The 18309-nt window shown below is 42.7% G+C and overlaps 1 protein-coding gene across 2 annotated transcripts in view; it reads left to right on the plus strand.

Annotated features, from left to right (window-relative positions):
- Positions 1 to 18309, plus strand: part of CDYL2 (chromodomain Y like 2) — a 1015850-nt gene that overhangs the window by 326806 nt on the left and 670735 nt on the right. For both annotated transcript variants that reach the window (XR_004682909.1, XR_004682908.1), the window contains exon 2: positions 10009 to 10321. The gene's annotated coding sequence lies outside the window, so the exon portion shown is untranslated. The remainder of the gene's footprint in view (positions 1 to 10008; positions 10322 to 18309) is intronic.

An 18309-nucleotide genomic window follows, 5' to 3' on the forward strand; every position in this document is an offset into this window, starting at 1 on the left:
ATCAGCCATTTCTCCAAGGAGCAAGTCTTTCTATCAGTGAGAAAAGGTATTTTGAGACCAGAATCTGGACACTGGGCTCTTTGTATTTGGTTTGTCATTATGCACAGGCCTTTTCTGCAGACAGCTCTAAGAAAAACACATTTTTATGAACAAGTACATTGAGTCGATACTGACGGTACAAATGCTCAAAACAGTTCTTTTGACCTTAGGATATACCCATTTGAGACTCATGGTGAAATTATATTTTAAAGTCACTTGGAATAATGTCTTTTGATTATGTCATATAGAGTTAGGTTCTTTGTTTCATTTAGTTTTCAATTTTGAGGTACTTATTCTGATTTAATTCTTTCAATACAACTTGGTAAAACATTTATATAGCTCTAGAAGCATGTCTGAAAAACAAGACATATCTAGCTTTTACCCCGACTCTCCACCCTGTTCTTTCACTTGTCCCTATGTGGCACTTCTGTGTCTGCATTTTTTAAATTAGAAGCAGGTTCACTTACACACACATTCTTCTGTAAATGAGAGGAAATATACTCTATATGCTTTTCTGTTCCTTGCATTTTCAAAATTAACAATATTTTCTGATGATCACTCCATAGCTGTATGTAGATCTCATTTATTCCTTTTTATAATGTGTGGTAGTTTATCCAACTAGTCAGCTATTGATGGACATTTGTATTATTTGTAGTTTTTTTGCTAGTTAGTTCCTATCACTTTATTTTTTGCCAGCATGTTTTGGGGATTTCTCTGAGTAAAAGGGTAAAGGCATGTATAACTTTGCTAGACATTTTAAAATTCCTTGCCATAGAGGTTGTACCATCTGCAAATTCTACCAACAAATATTAAAGCCCCTGTTTTTCCCTCACCAACACATGTGCGTGTGTGTGTGTGCGTGCATGCGAGTGTGTGTATATATGTACACAGTCAACCTTCATAGGCATGGAATTCTATGTAGCTCTTTAGTGAACATAATAGGTGTGAAATTTCTATTTAGCTGTAGTTTTACTTTTCATTTTTCTTTTATTAGCAAGAGTGAGCATTTTTCCACACATTTAAGAGTTGTGTTTCTTTTTCTGTGACTCCTGTATCTTTTTGCTTCATTTTCTCTTTTCTTTTTCTTTTTTTTTTTGGTATAGGTTTGTTGGGCTTTCTTTCTCTATTTATAGAAACTTTTAATATATTGGGGATGTTGACTTTATTGTAATATAGGTTGAAAATATTTTTCCTCTTTGTCGTTGCCTTTTGCTTTGCTTTTTTTTGGTCATATATTGAAAAAAAAATATTTTGCCATCTGTTCTTAAAATTGTTCCCCTCATCATTCCCTTATCCCACCCTTCTGACCTCAACAATTACTGGCAAAGGGATATATTTAAAATGCTGAGTTCTATAAAAGGCAAAGAAAAGCCCATTTTTCCAGAGAGCTGTGGTTGCCTTCAGGAGAGGGGCTCTTTGTGATCAAGATCTGCAGGTCCAGGAGGAAACCTACTTTCTCATGAATATTTGGGAAGGAGCTCCGGAGAATCCAAGTCACTGGAATTGTCTGGGTGTGGAAAGATCAGTGGCTCAAAGCCTGAAGTACAGGTTTGAATCCAGTTTTGTCACTTCTGGGCTAACTTACCATCCTCAAGACTGTTTCACTTCCTTCACGGGTGACATCATCAGGTAAAGTGGTAGCAGATGTAAGGGGATGTAAGGGGACCTTGCATTCAGTTAACTCTCTTTGACGAATGAAAGTGAATAAGCCCCTTTTCTGCAATTTGGGTGTGGGAATTTTAGCTTTTCCTTTCTTGGTCATCGTTTTTTCTACTCTTTGAGGGCAATTAATTTGATTAATTTCTACTTCTATGCTTGTGGTTCTTTCCAGCAAACAAGTTACTGGTTTCCTTATTTGAAGGCTTTTACTTTCCATCACTTCTCAGACTCCCATGGAACTCTGCCCACCAGCTGTCAGGCATTGATATTTCTTATATGAGTTACTGGTAGCTTACATAGGTTGGAAATGCCTGCATGTCTTCCTTAGAGGCTGTTGCCAGGAGATTTGATGGTCCCATCACCAAGGTTTTCCTTCACCTCTTAGATATTGTGCTTGAGATCGGCTAATTGTCCAAATTTTGCCTTCACTTTTAATACAGGGACTTGTAAGTACTAAAAATGGTAAAACAGAAAACGTTCTTGGGGATATTTTGCAATGAATGACCAAGTCCACATGTCCTATATATATATATATATATATATATATATATATATATATATATATATATATAGTCAGTCCTATTAGTTCTATGTCCAAAATATGTCCCCCATCTGACCACTTTTCCCTGTTGCCATGCCACCTCCTTTGTCCAAGCTAATCTCTCTGCTCTGTATTCCTGCAAGAGGCTCTTAACTCCGCTCACATCTCACTCACCTGCAACCCAGTCCTCTCCAGAAGCTCACGTGAATCTATCACTACAGGATTGGAAATGACTAAGTGTCTTCTCGTTGCACTTAGAAAGAAATCCAAACTCCTTATTGCATCTGCAAGGATTTGTATGATCTGATGTCTTCTCTGACCCCATGGGCTTCTAATCTCCAACTTGTTTGGAGTCTCCTATCATCCTGTCCTTCCTCTCATCCCTCAAACCAGCCAAGTTCATTCCTGCTTTAGGGCCTTTGTACTAGCAGTTCGCTCTACTGAGATGTTCATCATGGAATGTACTTTTTTAAAAATTGAAATAGTTGACATAACATATTAGTTATAGGTGTACAACACAGTGATCTGATATTTGTAAACATTTGAAGTGATCACCACGATAAGTCTAGTTACCCTCTGTCACCAAAGTTATTACAATATTATCGACTATATTCCCCATGCCATACTTTACACCCCCGTGACTTACTTATTTTGTAACTGAAAGTTTGTGCCTTTTAATCCCCTTCACCTAGTTTGCTCATCCCCTGACACCCCCACCCTGCTGGCAAACACCAGTTTGTTTTCTGTATCTATGAGCCTGTTCTGTTTGTTCAAAATTTGTTTGCAGATTCCATATACAAGTGAGATCATATGGTATTTGTCTGACTTCATTTCACTTAGCATAATGCCTTGTAGGCCCATCCCATGTTGTTGCAAATGGCAATATTCCATTCTTTTTTTATAGCTGAGTAATATTCCTGTGTGTGTGTGTGTGTGCGTGCGCGCGCCACATCTTCATTTATCTGTCGATGACACTTGGGCTGCTTCCTTATATTGGCTATTGTAAATAATGCTGTAGTGAACATAGGGGTGCATATATCTTTTTAAATTGGTGTTTTCATTTCCTTCTGTTAAATACCCAGAGGTGGAATTGCTGAATCATATGGTAGTTCAATTTTTTTTTAAGATTATTTATTTATTTATTTGACAGAGAGAGATAGTGAGAGCAGGAACACAAGTAAGGGGAGTGGGAGGGGGAGAAGCAGGCTTCCTGGGCAGCAGGGAGACTGATGTGGGGCTCGATCCTAGGACCCTAGGTTCATGACCTGAGCCGAAGGCAGACGCTTAATGACTGAGCCACCCAGGCGCCCCATGGTAGTTCAATTCTTAATTTTTTTGAGGAGCCTCCATACTGTTTTCCACAGTGGCTGCACCAATTTACATTCCCACCAACAGTGCATGGGGGTTCCCTTTTCTCTACATCCTCACCAACACTTGTTATTTCTTGTCTTTTTAATAATAGCCTTTCTGACAGGTGTGAGGTGGTATCTCAATTGTGTTTTTGACTTGCATTCCCCAATGATCGGTAATGTTGAGCATCTTTTCATGTGTCTGTTGGCCATCTGTATGTCTTCTTTGGAAATATGTCTATTCAGGGCTTCTGTCCATTTTTACTTAAGATTTTTTTTGGCATTGCGTTATAGGAGTTCTTTATATATTTTGGATATTAACCCTGTATTGTCATTTACAAATATCTTCTCCCATTCAATAGGCTGCCTTTTTGTTTTGTTGATAGTTTCCTTTGCTGTGCAAAAGCTTACTAGTTTGAGGAATCCCATTCTTTATTTTCACAAATAGTGTACTCTTGTTGCCAACTCCGTGATTTTCCCAGTTTTGCTTAAATGTCAGCTTGCTTAAATGTTAGCATCTCAGAGAGGACTTTCCTGACCATATTATCAAAAGCAACTCCTTATCCAATAACTCTATCATGTTGCTCTGTTTTATTTTCTTCATAGCACTTTTATCTGGCATCTTATTTAAATGTGTCAGCCTGTTCAGGGCTGTATCCCCAGTATTTGGAACTCTACAGAGCACATTATAGATACATAGTAAATATTTGTTGAATGAACAAATGAGAAGTGTGCTTGCCTCTGTGGCATGGATGCACCTGGACATTCAGCATCAGAGGCTCTTTAACACCTGACATCTTTGTTGAGTGGAAATCCCACACACACTGGATGTAACGGTCCATTAGGTTCACCTTGCCTATACACTTACTGCCTTGTCTGACCTTCGCGTGTGAGCTGTTCAGAGCAGCTAATGGGCATTCCATTTTACAGATGAGGACACTTTGCTGAACCCTTTGTTGAATGTTCACTGTGACTCAGGCAGGCCACCAGCTGTTCCCACCTTCCAGTGCATGTTTTTCTGTAAGTTCCTTCCCTTGTGCTCTGGACTGCAGGCGGAGAAAGTGGAGATTAGACAGAGCATACTACCCGAGGAGTAAGTTTTCCAGAGGCTTAAAGTAAAATTAAAAGCAAAGACTGTGTCCAAAAAGAGATTGCAACAGAAAGGCAAAGCTCATTTCAAAGAAAGAGTATATATTTATTTTTGTAATGCCACAGTTAGAAGAAGGAGGGAGATGATTTGCCAAGATTTGGCATAGCGGTATTTCAAATGTTCCCTCCTGGGGCTTTTTTTTTTTTTTAACTTTCGCTGGTCATTTTTTATGTGGCAGTTGGGAGATGGGGTTGCAATGGTGTAGACTCTTGGTTTTCTTTTAAATAAGTCGCATACAGTTACATTCAGGGAGAATCAGGACTCCTCAGTGTCTGTTTATTGATTTTGCCCCTTCATCTCAGGGCAGAATAAAGATGAAAAGGCAGTTCATGGGAAACAGATTTCTCTGCTTTGGAAGGAAGGTAACAGGGTGTGGGTGTCCCAGGAAAACAGGCCCGGCCAGTCCCTCCTTCAAACACTCGTCTCAAGCCCTGTATCCTCCTTTGTTCTAAGCTCCTTGGCTATTTCTGGCTTCGTCACAGCTGAACTAGTGAGAAAACAAAACTTAAATCAGCGTCCCGCATACTCATACACAATAAATATTTGGGAACAAAAGTGGTAGAATTCAGTCAAATTGGCAGGTAAACATGTATCTTTGAAATTGCCAATTTAACTAACTTCTCTGCTAAAAAAATCTGCTTTTGCCTCTGTAGACAGTGGAGTTGAAAAAACCATTTATGTGCACCGTATCATTTTATGATGTTCTTTTTAAAATGTTTATCTCAAATAGTCTTTGGAACTGGAAACAAAATCACTGATTCCTTCTCTACGCACATTCCCTTCCCCAGGAGGTATCTTCAGCTTTCTGATTTATTTTACTTTTAATAAAATATTGAATGCCATTTTTTCTAATTATTTCTTATTGAATGTACTCCTTAAGTCCCCTTTTTTCAAATAAAAAGAATAAACCGACCATGTAATAGGACAATGGTTCTATCACTACTGATAATTATACATTTTGTTCTCATTGTAATTGCCCTGGTTTGAACTGTGCTTATTTTAGCAGAAAGTGTTCATTATTTTATCAACAACTGGCAGACCCCGCTGGTATTTACTGACTTTTCTTTAACCAAAACAAGGATTATAGCTCCTATCCATGGCTCAGCTGCTAAATCTTTGCTAAGAAATTTGGGAACCCCTTTTGAATGAAACACTGTACAAAGCTTTAAGCACTCTTTGCAACTGAGTTGTATTAAATGATAGACAAAAAAAGCCCTCTGAAGAATTGGTGCTTAATTACAACTTAATTAGCATAATTATGCATGCTAATAGCATCTCAAATGAATAGCAGTTGTCAGGAGGTTGGGACCATCTGTAAGAATGTCGGATTAATACATCATTTTTTATTTCTAACAACGCTGTAACTCTTTCCCTGAAAGTGATTTTCATTAATCAAGTTCATTTTTATTATATAGAAAATTTGGCATTTTTCATTATGGGCCATTATCTGTTTCCCCATGCAGCCCTAATACAATACTAATGAGCCCCCGTGTGGCTGGTCCACACTGACAATGGTGGTACAGGTGTATTATTATAATTGTTACAAACAGCACAGTGTACCTCTGGAGCAGCCAAGTTCTAATCTCCCGGCACCCGCGTTTCCACTTGGTACCTCCCCAGGGCCTAGTACAATTTTCAGAGCTTTATGAAAAACATACATGTTTGTGGTTACAAAGAAGCTATTTAAAGAGAAAGGCCTGCGATTACCTGCAGCCAGGACGCTGTTTTGCTGAGAATCCCTTTTGTGGAAATAGAAAGCTTTGGGGGCAGAGAGGAGGTCTGTGCCTCAACCAGCCCCACGGCTCTGGGGAGGGGGTTGTAGGCAGCGTCTGTGAGGCCCGGGCAGGCACTGTAGAATGGCTCCCTTCCGTTCGGCATCACTCATTGCTAAACATGGTCATAAAACCGCAGGGGGGGCATGTGTCTTCATGGTTCTTAGCCCCAAGAAGCACCCCAAATGGCAATCTCGAAATCCACATCTGGATCCACGCACACATGCTGCAGCAGGCCCTGTAAATATCTATCTGCCTCGTCTCTGAGCTGCTCTTTACTTTTAACTTCGGCTTTCACTTGTTTTGAGGTTTATCCATGCTCCACCTCCGGCCCGGAACCTCTGCTGGCCCTCTCCCTGATACACAGCCACACAGACCCTTTTGATTCTCTTATTTGCAGAGGAGCCTCACCTGTTTCTGCGTCCACGCTACGTGCAGGGCTGACGCTCAGGACGCTCTGCGGAGGGGCAGGAGGGCCCTTCAGTGCTTTTTACCCATTTCCAAGCTCAAGAAGAGCGGCCGCCTCACCTACTTTATGTGCATGCGAAACAAAATGGCTACAGCTTTATTCCAAACCTCAGTAGAAAGAGGCTGCTGGCTGCATAGACAAGCTCCGTGGTCCAAAGGTGACTAAAGAACCATGTCTTTAGCATCACAAGCTACATGGGGACTGTGAGGGTGTTCTATGTGGGGGCAGTGATGGGTGTTTATACCTTGTGCTGGCAGATGGGAAAATGGGGGGTGGAGGAGAGAGGGTCTCATGGCCTTGGTGTGGTCAGAAGGGTTGGGACAGGCTGTAGGCGTCTCCCCCAGTTAGGATCCTCAGCAAAGGTGAGTCTTTCAGACACTGCGACCCTGAACTGGTCCCACGGACAAGGAAGCACATTGTGTGTGAATCATGTAGGCTGTGGAGGAGCAGGGATATTGCATGTGACATTCTTATGCTAACACAGTTACTTGTTTATGTGGTTTTGTTTTGTGTGGTGGTTTTTTTGTTTTTTGTAATTTGCTAAGTCTGGCAACCCAACTCCAGAGCCAGAATGCCTGGCCTTGAATCCTGGTCCTGCTCTTCCAAGCTATGTGACTCTGGGCAGCTTATTGAAGCTCTCTATGCCTTCTCTCCCTTATAAAATGAAGATAGTGCTACTGACTTTAGAAATTTTTGGGAGAATTAAATGATTTTTAACAGATCAAGCTTCTAGAACAATATCTGGCAATAAGCACTCACAAAGTGATACCTGTTAATATTGTCTCCCTGGAACTGGGGGCCAGTTGGTGGCCTCTATTCTATATCCAAGTTTATTGTGTTTCTGATCGCCTGTTTGTCTCTATCTCCACAGTGTTAGACATTGAATATTTTTGAAACCAAAAGGTTTCACAAGCCCTTGAGGCTGGCTGATGTTTGCTGAAGTCCGAAGATCAGGTACAAGATGCCACTTGTGGTTTAAATGCAAAACACGAGGGCAGCTGTTGCAGGTGGGGGAGATCAGAGGTGGCGCAGAGCAGTGGTTCTGAGCACGAGCTCTGGAGCTCAAGGAATCTGGGTTCTCAAGTTTAATTACTAGCAGTGGGATCTTCCACAGGCTTATTGAGATGACCTCCCGTGTCCTTATTGGCAAATGGAGTTACTCGTGGTTCCTGCTTCACGGGGCTGCTGGAGAGACCACCCAAGATATGTGTGGATTGCTCAAAGCAGTGTCTGCAGTGTAGACAGACCTACCCCCTAATCACAGCCCCCAAACCCCTAGCCTAGTGGGACATAGCCATTGGGCCTAGATTTCTGCCCCACATCTGCCACTTACTAGCTGTGGGCCTCTGAACAAGTTACTCAGTCTCTGTGCCTTGGTTTCCTGCTCTGTGAATAGGATAATGGTAGTACTGACAGCACTGAGTGGTGATCATGTGTGCTATTAAATACAAAGCACTTAGGACTGTGCCTGGCACTTAATTAGTCATCAGCATAAGCTGTTGTGGTTTTCAGCTGCTGTGATCCCTTATCTCCTGCAAACTCTCCCCTTGTTGGAGGGGTAAGGCCCCGGGTTCCTTGCCAGAGTGAATTCCGGGCAGGGCATCTGTACAGAGCTTGCCTGGCTTACAGCGAGCTGCCACTGGGAGATGCACTGTGTCCGTGACAGCTCCAGTCAGCCCCGAACAAAAGAGCAGGCAGTCCTGCCGACAACCTTTGCTGGGGGGACACGGGGTTCTTCTGAAGGTCACGGGCAGTCTGCTTTTGTTGTTTTTGTCGTTTATGGAATGGCCTGCTTTGTGCTCAGGTACCCATGCACACGCACACACACACCATGGCCACTGGCCTGGGAGGGTCCATGTGTGCTGTTTGCTCCTTCTGCCCCTGTGGGGTCACCCTGAAGAACACGAGTGTGACCTGAGGGAAGACCTCTTCCACCACACTCAACAAGGGAGAGATCTTGTATCTTCCTATTAGATGGGTTGAGGGTAAAACCCATTGAAAACTGTGAGACCCTTGTTAAGTGCTTGCTATTCACTCCATCAATTGTTCAGGCATTCGTGGACTCTTTAGCAGACGTTTAATGAATTGCTTTTCTCTGCAAAGGGAAGAAGACTCATACAGTGGGACTCTCAGGGGTGTAGGGTTTGGTCCTCAGTGGAGCTTTTGACCCTAGTGGAGGAGACAGACAGTACATGAATGCTCTGAAGGCAGGAGGGTGGTCGGGGGGAAGGAGGAAGCAGGCACAAGAAGCCAGGCTGAGGCAGAAACTGGGACAGAAGGTTTCTATTGGTTCTGTACAGAGGCACTGCGAATACTGGGCTGTGCTAACATCCCATCTCTCATTTAAAAATGTCCATCATGCACAAGCCTGCCATGTACTACCAGGGTCTTGTCCTCCAGACCTGTACTAAGACTTTGCCCTCGGCATAGATTTGAGAAACAAAAAATTAGAACCAGGATGCTCATTAATAAAAGAATGGTAAATAAATGATTGTATAAGCAATGGGATATTATGAACTCATGAAAAAAGAATAAAGTAGATCTCTGTATGGTGACAGGGAAAGATCTCAAAGCTCTTCTGTTGAGTGAAAAATACCAAAGGCAATAGGAGCTTGGAATGTTCCCCTTGGTGGAGAGAAAAGGAGATACACACATAGGCATGAAATAACATACGGTGAATAATGCTTGCATTTAAAGGCAGGGCCTGGCCTCGGGAGTTTGAAGGAGACTTGACTTCTTTGTATAGGCTATTGTTATGCTTTCATTTTCCCCTGTATGTGCACATTAATTTTTCAGTTGAAGAAAGGGAAGAGCAGAGAAAGAAATCCGTCCTCTGCAGTGAGGCCAGAGAAGCCTGTCCAGGAGAGCAGGCTGCATGCCTGGCGACTGTGGGGAGGGGGTACATCTATAGGCCTGCAGCCTGAAAGAGTCCTTCCAAACCTTTTCTCAAAGATCCTATACCTTGTCAAATCTTATAATTGGTAGGAAGCACCTCATTGCTCATTTCCCAATATTGTATTGTCCCACAGGAGTGTTGACGGATCTTCAGACGTGAATGAAATTTGTATCCATCTGTCTTGTTCCTGGAACCAAACTAGTTGGGGGTAGAAGAAAGTGGATTTCCTAAAAGGGCCATATCAGTGAGAATCAAGAAGCATCTCTTCTTAACACTTTCTAATCGGAAGAAAGGAGCAGTTCACAATCAGCTTGCATGAGCAATAATCTGTTGTTTTGTTACCACCCCTCTGAGACTGGATCCAGGGAGCACTGGACTTCCTCTTCAGAATCGCTGGAAAACACTGAGCTTCTGCCCCAGCTGGGTCAACGTGCATGCAGCTTGGGGTGAGTCCTCTTCCCTCCCCAGCCTTGATTTCCTTATCTGTGAAAGGGAGGGTTGCCCCCTGTCCCTACATTAGACCCTTTGGTTCTAATGTCCTATGGTTTTATGAAACTTAATGAGAAACAGAGAAGAGGTGCAGGAGAGAATCTTCTAGCCCATGTGTACCAAGATGGTACACTTGCTGGTTGTATCTGTCTATACCAGTTTTTGGCTTACATATTTGGCTCATTTAAAAAACAACAACACTGAGTTCAAATGAGGTTTTCTGCTTCCCCACTGTTTGGTCCAGGACTGGTGTTTTTGACCAATGTGGGTATATTTGCTCTGGATACCCTGAGTATGGTCGAAAGGGTACTGGCCCTAAGTCTGCAGAGAAGCATTAACTCATTCTACTTTTTCCACAATGCTCTCTGGCCCCTGTCAGGCCTCCCAAGGGTTGTGGTCTTCCAATTCCAAAGCCAGAATGTTTTCTAGCTGGTGTTTCTGAACTGTATATAATGTTACTTAAAAAAAAAAAAAAATTCTTTAAAATGCTTAGCGTGGGGGTCGGTGTGGGTAGAGGAGTGGCGGGTGCTATTCATTAGAATTCTCATAGAGTAATCAAATCTTTTCATTCCAAAGGGTGTTATTGCCTGGGAATTAATATTAGATCTGATTTTGAAATAAGCCTAATGATGATGACTTTTGGGGGGTATATATATATTTTTTGCTATATTTGCATTAAGCCCTTTTCTCAACTTGGCATATGGAAGTTAAAAATATGAGTTCTGTCCTTAAAATTCTTGTTGGCATACTATCCAGCAGAAAAGGTAATTGCTTGCAGGGACCACAGATAAGGAGGCTAACTTAATGTCCTTTGAAATGTTGCTTTTGAAATTCAGTGGTCTTCTAGGTGCAGAAGGCCATGGGCTAGTCAGTGGTGGGAGGGCTCAGAGCCCTGGCTGTCTGGAGCCTTTGGGGCTTTCCTAGAGGCCAGTGCTGGATGTGGTGGAGAGGTCAGCTTGGCATAGTACATTTTCACAGGCCTTTATCCCTCATCTTCTGAGCCACAGAATCACCTCTGGTATTTTCTGATTCCCCATTGCTGTCCACAGGATGAAGTTAGTGCACACACAATATGGTGTTTCATCCTATATTCATTACCTATTGCTGTATAACAAATTACCCCAGAACGTAGTGACTTCAAATAACAAACTGATTATCTCAGTTTCTGTGGGCCAGCAATTTGGGAGTGACTTAACCAGGTGGTTCTGTTTGGGAGTCTCTCCGGACTTTCATTTTCTTCCCCTTTTCTTTGTACACCATTTTCTTTCTGCTTATAGTGCTTTCCCTTAGCTTTCCTTCATCAAGAGGCAAACTCCTATACATCTTATAAAACCCAGATTAAATCTATCTTTTTATCTTTCTGCTCACTCTGACTAGAATTTGGCTACTACCTCTAGGCTCCCATGACATTTGGACATTCCTCTATTAAAATGAAATTTTCTGATTTTTTTAATGTGTGTGTGCATGATGTCTAGATCTGAAGTGTCCATTATGATCGACAGTAGCCACATTTGCCTATTTAAATATAAACTTAAATTGAAATAAAATAATCAATTCAGTTCCTCAGTCACACCAGCCATGTTTTAAGTGCCCGCTAGCCACACATGGCTGATGGCTACTGTGTTGGACAGTGTAGAAAAGTCTTCCATCATTATAGATAGCTCTATTGGAAGCATAGTCTGATGTGTTACTTCTTTTAAATCTGGGGTTCTGTCTTCTTCATCCAAAAATCAGGTGTTTTTTGGTTTTTGGGTTTTTTTGGTTTAAAGCATTAAGTATTTGACCTGTTCACCTTTGTATTGCCTGTATCTGACATAATATTTGCTTGAATAAACAAACTGGGAAGGTGGTTTCTGGAACTTTTCAGAACTTTACACCAAACACTGAATGTCATCCCTGTGACTGAATTAAAAAGGGTTGGTGTGGTAGTTAGTGTTAATTGATTAGCTCAGTCCCTGTTACAACACCCTTCTCGAGTGTGGCAACAGGATACAGTGGCCATTGGGAAATGTAGGTATAAGTCTGCTGTGGAGTTCCTAGGAGTTCTTTTGCTTTTCCAATACTGTTGTCACAAAGACCTTTTATGCCATATGATAAGGTGTCACTCTTTGTCATCTCTACTGGAGTACAGGTATGATGGGTGGGGCTGCAGCAGCCATTTTGTGGCCATGAGGTGATGAGTGAGCATACTGAAAAGACAGAGCAAATGATAGGGAAAGGTGAGCATAATGCTGTGCAGGTTTCTTGTTATGTGAGGACATTTCTCCAGGTTTCTTGTTGTGTGAGGAAGAAAGTACATCCTTGGTTTTGCAGATACTGTGGTTGGATTTTATATTACTTGCAGCCAAATGCAATCCTAATGAACACAGATAGAATGAGTAGAAACACCAATCCCTCCTAATCAAAGGTAAGGGGGATTCTTTTCCAAAGCTTAGTGCTTAGGACTTCCGGCCACTGGGAACACGGTAGCTGAAGATAACATTTCTTACGAGATTATCAAATAAAGAATTGGAGACTGGGCTCACTGGAAGTACTGGAATGCAATCCTCCCCAGGTTTGAGGAGTGTGGTGCTCTACTTGGTTGTCTACTTTCAAAGTCTTCCAGGAGCTTTCAGGAGGTGGTATCACTGGGGCTGTTTCCTGAGGAGTGCCCCAGAGCACCTATACCCACGTTGGCCAATGAGACCTGTGCAACACACCATCAACTAAGGGCCAAGCCAGCTCTGGATGCTGGACAGTCTTCTCGTTCCAGCCTGGTGCAGAGCCTAGAAATGAGCAGAGAAGGTTCTGGAATGACTTTGGAGTCTTTCATTTTGAACATTTCTCAAATTACACTTTTGACTTCAAGCAGGCTAGAGAAAATATTTTGTTCTGGCTAAACACAGTAAAGTTTGTCAATAGGTGAGGATTCCAAATATAACATTGTGTTTATCTCACTCAGATCTCCTGTGTGTCACATTTGAATGTGTCAGTTAAGTACTTAAGTCCATTGAAGGAATGATGTGTGGTGTGCTTATCGTCCAGGGGAATAAAGACACCTGTTGATATCACATAAAAAGGACAAACTTAGCCATAACTCTCAAACTCCATCCTTAGCATTCTTAGCCACAGAGTTTTGTTTGGCGACTGGTTTGCAAGGCTTTGAACCTTTCATTGGCCCAGAACAGCAGAGTGACAGCAAACTAGGTTGCAATCAGCATAACTCGTGATTTGCCAGTATTTTGAACAATAAATTGCTAGCTAATAAATTTCCCGTAGCTTCCTTTGTAAATGCCAGCTAAAGGCCTAAACATTCCATGTAGATTTAATTACACATTTAGTGTTCCTGTAATTTTGAATTAATTACATGCCAAACAGATTTATGTTCTATGTACTTAATAAACCTCTGTAAGTGCCCTTTTAGCAATCAATTGGTATTTAGGACCCGGTTTGTTTTTTAAAAATAATGGTTCACGTTGCTGGGTCTTGTTGTTCCTTCCATATGTTTGGGCGTTGATAGAATTAGAGGGGCCAGATGTTGATACTGAAATGAAAACAGAGTCACTGGTGGATAGCAGGGTTTGGGGGTGTATGAGGTGAGGAAGGGGATGAGCTCGTACATGGACTTCAGAGAGCCAAAGGGACTTCATCTGCTGGTTTGGGCTTTGGCATCTGTCTCTGATCATGGTGTGGTGGAGAGCAGATGCTGTACTTGGGGGTAGAGATGAATTGCAGGGAGGTGCAGTGTCCGTACTGTTTCCAGGTGGCTGGCATGCCAGTGGTCACTAGAGAATTTTGTTTTTACTTAAGGTGCTGCTTCTGACTGGTTTTTTTCTCAAGACATTCTTATTTCCAAGCTTATTGGGAATCTTGATTTTATTTATCAAGTTTACTCCGTGCCCTGCACTGTGCTATGTATTTATATGCCTTGTTTTGATGATTCCTGATTTCTCATTACAACCCTCTGTGGTGGGGACACGGGTAGGGGGAACCATTTGTGTTTAGCAGATGAGGAAACTGAGATCCAGAGTCACTTGCCAAGGTAACTGCGTGAGTATGGGATGCAGTGGGAATTCAGACTTGGTAGAGTACACAGATGTCTGACATCTTTAATTGAATTTTTATTTTGAATTTTTGTTTTTAACCTCCTGACTTAGTCTGCTTGGGCTGCTATAACAAATCAGCACAGACTGGGTGGCTTAAATAATAGATCTTTATTTCTTATAGTTCTAGAGGCTGGAAGTCAGAGATCAGGGTGCCAAGCATGGCCTGGTTATGGTGAGAGCGCTCTTCCTGGCTTGCAGATGGCCACCTTCCAGCCCAGCGTTTGCGGGTGAAGAAAGAGTGCAAGCCCTCTGGTGTCTCTTCTTTTAAGAGCTGTAATCCCAGAGCTGTACCTCGTGACCTCATCTAAACCGACCCACTTCCCAAAGGCCTCATCTCCAAACACCATCACCCTGGGGAGTAGGGCCTCAACGTATGAATTTTGGGGGGGTGTGCTGGTCACAGTTCCGTCCATAGCACCTCCTGAAATGGCTGATGATAAGTCAGATTGGAGGAAAAATCCAGAATCAGTGACCTCTGGCATCTCTCAGGTTTGCATGGTCTCTACTAGCAAACATTTCAATATGTGCTGCGGAGCCACCTCTCAGGATGCAGCCACCACCTTTCCTAAGAGCCTTCAGGAGAAATCCTCCTTTAGAGCAGAACTGGAAGAGGCAGGCTCTGCCCTCCGTAGTGAAGATAAAAGTGGCCCAGCAGGGGAATGCAGAGGCAGGTCGGGGTGACTAGAGGAGGGCAGCGGTGAAATGAAAAAGCAGCTCCTGGGGGCAGGATTGGAATTCTACATAAAACAGAGTCCCAGAAGTTCTCCCTGCGCAGAGTCAACGTCTGATTTCCCTTGTTGTCAGAGGTCAGGGAGGCCAGTTTACAAGCACGGGATAAAGGATGCTGCGCTATCACTAAACATGTTCTGTTCTGCTGTGGGCGAATGTCCTTCAGGCAGGTTACACCCACCTGCCATCCCTGCTCTGCCTCCTGCAGAAAGATGCATGCATGCAGGAGCAGCTCCCTTCTCTGACCACCTCCCACCCCTCTGATGGGACTAGTGAACTCTGTGAAGTAAAGAGAAAAACTTGCTATTTTGCTTGTGTTCTCTTTTTATCCGGAAACATCCCCAGGCCTGTGAAATTAAGCAGAACAGCATACAGCCGCCATTATTGCCAGGTAATTGACTATGTATCCCGAGTGAAACAAAGGTGGCCACAGAACGGTAAAGTCAATTATCATTTATTAATGGTGGTTACAGAACATAGCAGAGCAATTTATAAATTGAATTTTTAAATGAACAGCTTTCTATTTATATTTTTAAAGGTGGGAAGCAGATGTATGGGATAAAGCATGCAATTTTTAGCTGGTGACACGGTACATACATAAGTTTTTGGAGATCCTTTTTAAATGAATTCTTTGTTAGGCCACCTTTATGAGGAATCTTATTCCTTTGAATGAAAGCTGCTAAATGTGCTCATTCTCTCTGGTCTGCTTTGGGTGAACAGATATGGCAACTATCATGTGTCTGTATGTGGGCCATAATGTGCATTTTATCCACACACACATGTGTGTCCTTAAACTTCAAAAGAGTACATGTAGAGACATGACAAGAGACATAAGGTAAAGCCAGGGGAAGGCCAGCGCTAACCTTGTGAGACTTTTTCATCAGTAAATGTGCCATTTTAACTGGTCCTGAAATGGAAAGAGATTGCCAAAAAATCAGGGAAAAGATCACCAATATCAGAGCTTTCATTGGAGGATGGTTTACGCTTTGCTGTCTTTTGAAGGCATTTTTATCTTTAATGAGAGAATGTTTAACTTGACACTGCTGATTAGCTACAACCACATAATTATGGTGGGCTGAATGAGTTTCTCCAATTTTTTTTTTAGGATTAGAAAGCTCCTTTCTAACACTTAGAATGAATAAGTAGACTAATACGGTACCATCTGTGAGCTCAAAAACATGTTGGCTCTTTCCATCCATTCGTGTTGTGGGCACACACCTCAGTGGTTGTGGCAGATCTTGTTTCTTCCATGATTTTATAACTCATGAGAGTCTCATTGATTTATATTCCAAGTCACACTTTCACCTACATGGTACCTCACGATCTGAGCCAGAAGTGAAGGTGACCTCTAGGGGCATGGTCCAAGAGCCCTGTTTGGCGTGTGTTGTTTTGTTTTTACAACCACATGACTTAGCTGGTTCTCACTAAACCTGCTATGCTCCACGGAACTGCTTGAAAGTCACAAAGCTGAGTGCGAGTGTCTCCTTTCACCCGTTTGAGTAATTACAGCTATTTGTTGGCCACACAAACCATTCTGCTCTTCACCGCCTTCCCCAAACACCCTTTCTTCACCCCTGATGTTTGGGGCCCAGGAATGTTCAGTGTTTTATACAGATGTTGCCTCATGCATGATAAATACAATGCGCGACTGCACAGCTGGAATTCCCGCAGACCCTCTGCTCAGCCAAGATTCTCTCCTGTCAGCTCCTCCTCTCTGCTATGGAATCAGCATCGCGCCCTTCCCTTTCTGTGTTTCCATTAATTTTTCCTTCAGCACATCTGATTTCGATTGCAGGGTCTCTGGGTAGAGCCCTGATTAGCTTTTCTTTTGGAGTTGGTCCTCATGTTGCTTACAAAATGAGTGCAAATCATGAAAACGGTCCTAAACAAAATCCACTCGCTGGAAATAGCGTGGGGAGAGAATATTGCGGCGGGGTGATGCATATTTGAAAACTCGCTGAGTTGGAAGCCATTTGCCAGAGATTCTACATAAACAGTGGTGATTGTCAGGACTTATCTTTCTTGCAGTATTTATTTCTGCTAAGAACTATTGAGCAGATCGTATCTGGAAGATTCCGTCTCTCTCCTAAAAAAAAAAAAAAAAAAAAAGAAAGAAAACCCATCATCCGTCTGAGGCATCCCACTTCTAACTTCCCAGCCCACTCAGCACTGACTTGGAATTTTTGGCCCCAGTCAAAGCTTTTGTGCCTTTTTACATAATGGCTGGGCCCCTCTGTGCAGGGAGGGGTCGAGTGACAATTTTCTGCATTGTGTCTGTGTTCTGTGACTGGGTCAATAGTACATCCCTGAGACTAGGAAAAATAGCTGTGGATGAAAACAAAACCATCATTTAAAATCCCCACAGTCACCCCCACCCACTGTGGATGGGCTGATATTTGGGATCCAGCACCCAGGCTCTGGCAGAACAGTGCTGAGGACGCACTGGGCCAGCATCATCGAGGCAGAGGGAAACAGATTCCCACCCCCCGCCTTCTCCATTCCAGCCAAACTTCCTGCTTGGGTTATAAATATTTAAAGCTATAGTCAACAAAGTATAAAGACAGGGAAGTTAGGAAACCTAATCCTGTCTGCAGTGCCTTCTGTGTCTTATGGCCTCCCTCATCTATCCTTCAGCATAGGGTCAATGGCACACAGCTCAGAGCAGACTGATGCAGACCTTGAGAGTAGGTTCTTCTAAGAAGGCCGTCAGCCCTAGTGAGTGGCACAGACCTTTCATCTTCTGATTCTTACTCTGCTGAGAGTTGGACATGGAACAGTTTGCCAGAAAAAACATTCTGAAGCTGCTTGCTCTTACAGATCCTTGCTTTGGATACTCTTAGTTCAATAAGCATGTTATGAGCACTCTTTGCTGGATTTGGGGGATGCAGAACTGAAAAGGCATAGATCCTCCCCTTCAAGAACTCACATTTGTAGTACAGAGTGATAATACGCTCAAAGATGGGTCATTGGGAGGCTTATCAAGATATACACAAACTGCTGGGGGGCTTAAAAGACCGATTCATTCATTCACCCAACAGGTACAGGCGCCCACTATGTGCTAGGTATTGGGGGGTCAAGGATGAAGTAAGGATGAGTGAGGAGAAGGCTCCACTGAAGGGGCTAACTTTGTT

This window comes from Mirounga leonina, unplaced genomic scaffold (genome assembly GCF_011800145.1).
Source record: "Mirounga leonina isolate KUSES-001 unplaced genomic scaffold, KU_Mleo_1.0 Mir_180, whole genome shotgun sequence".
NCBI classification, from domain to species: Eukaryota; Metazoa; Chordata; class Mammalia; order Carnivora; family Phocidae; genus Mirounga; species Mirounga leonina.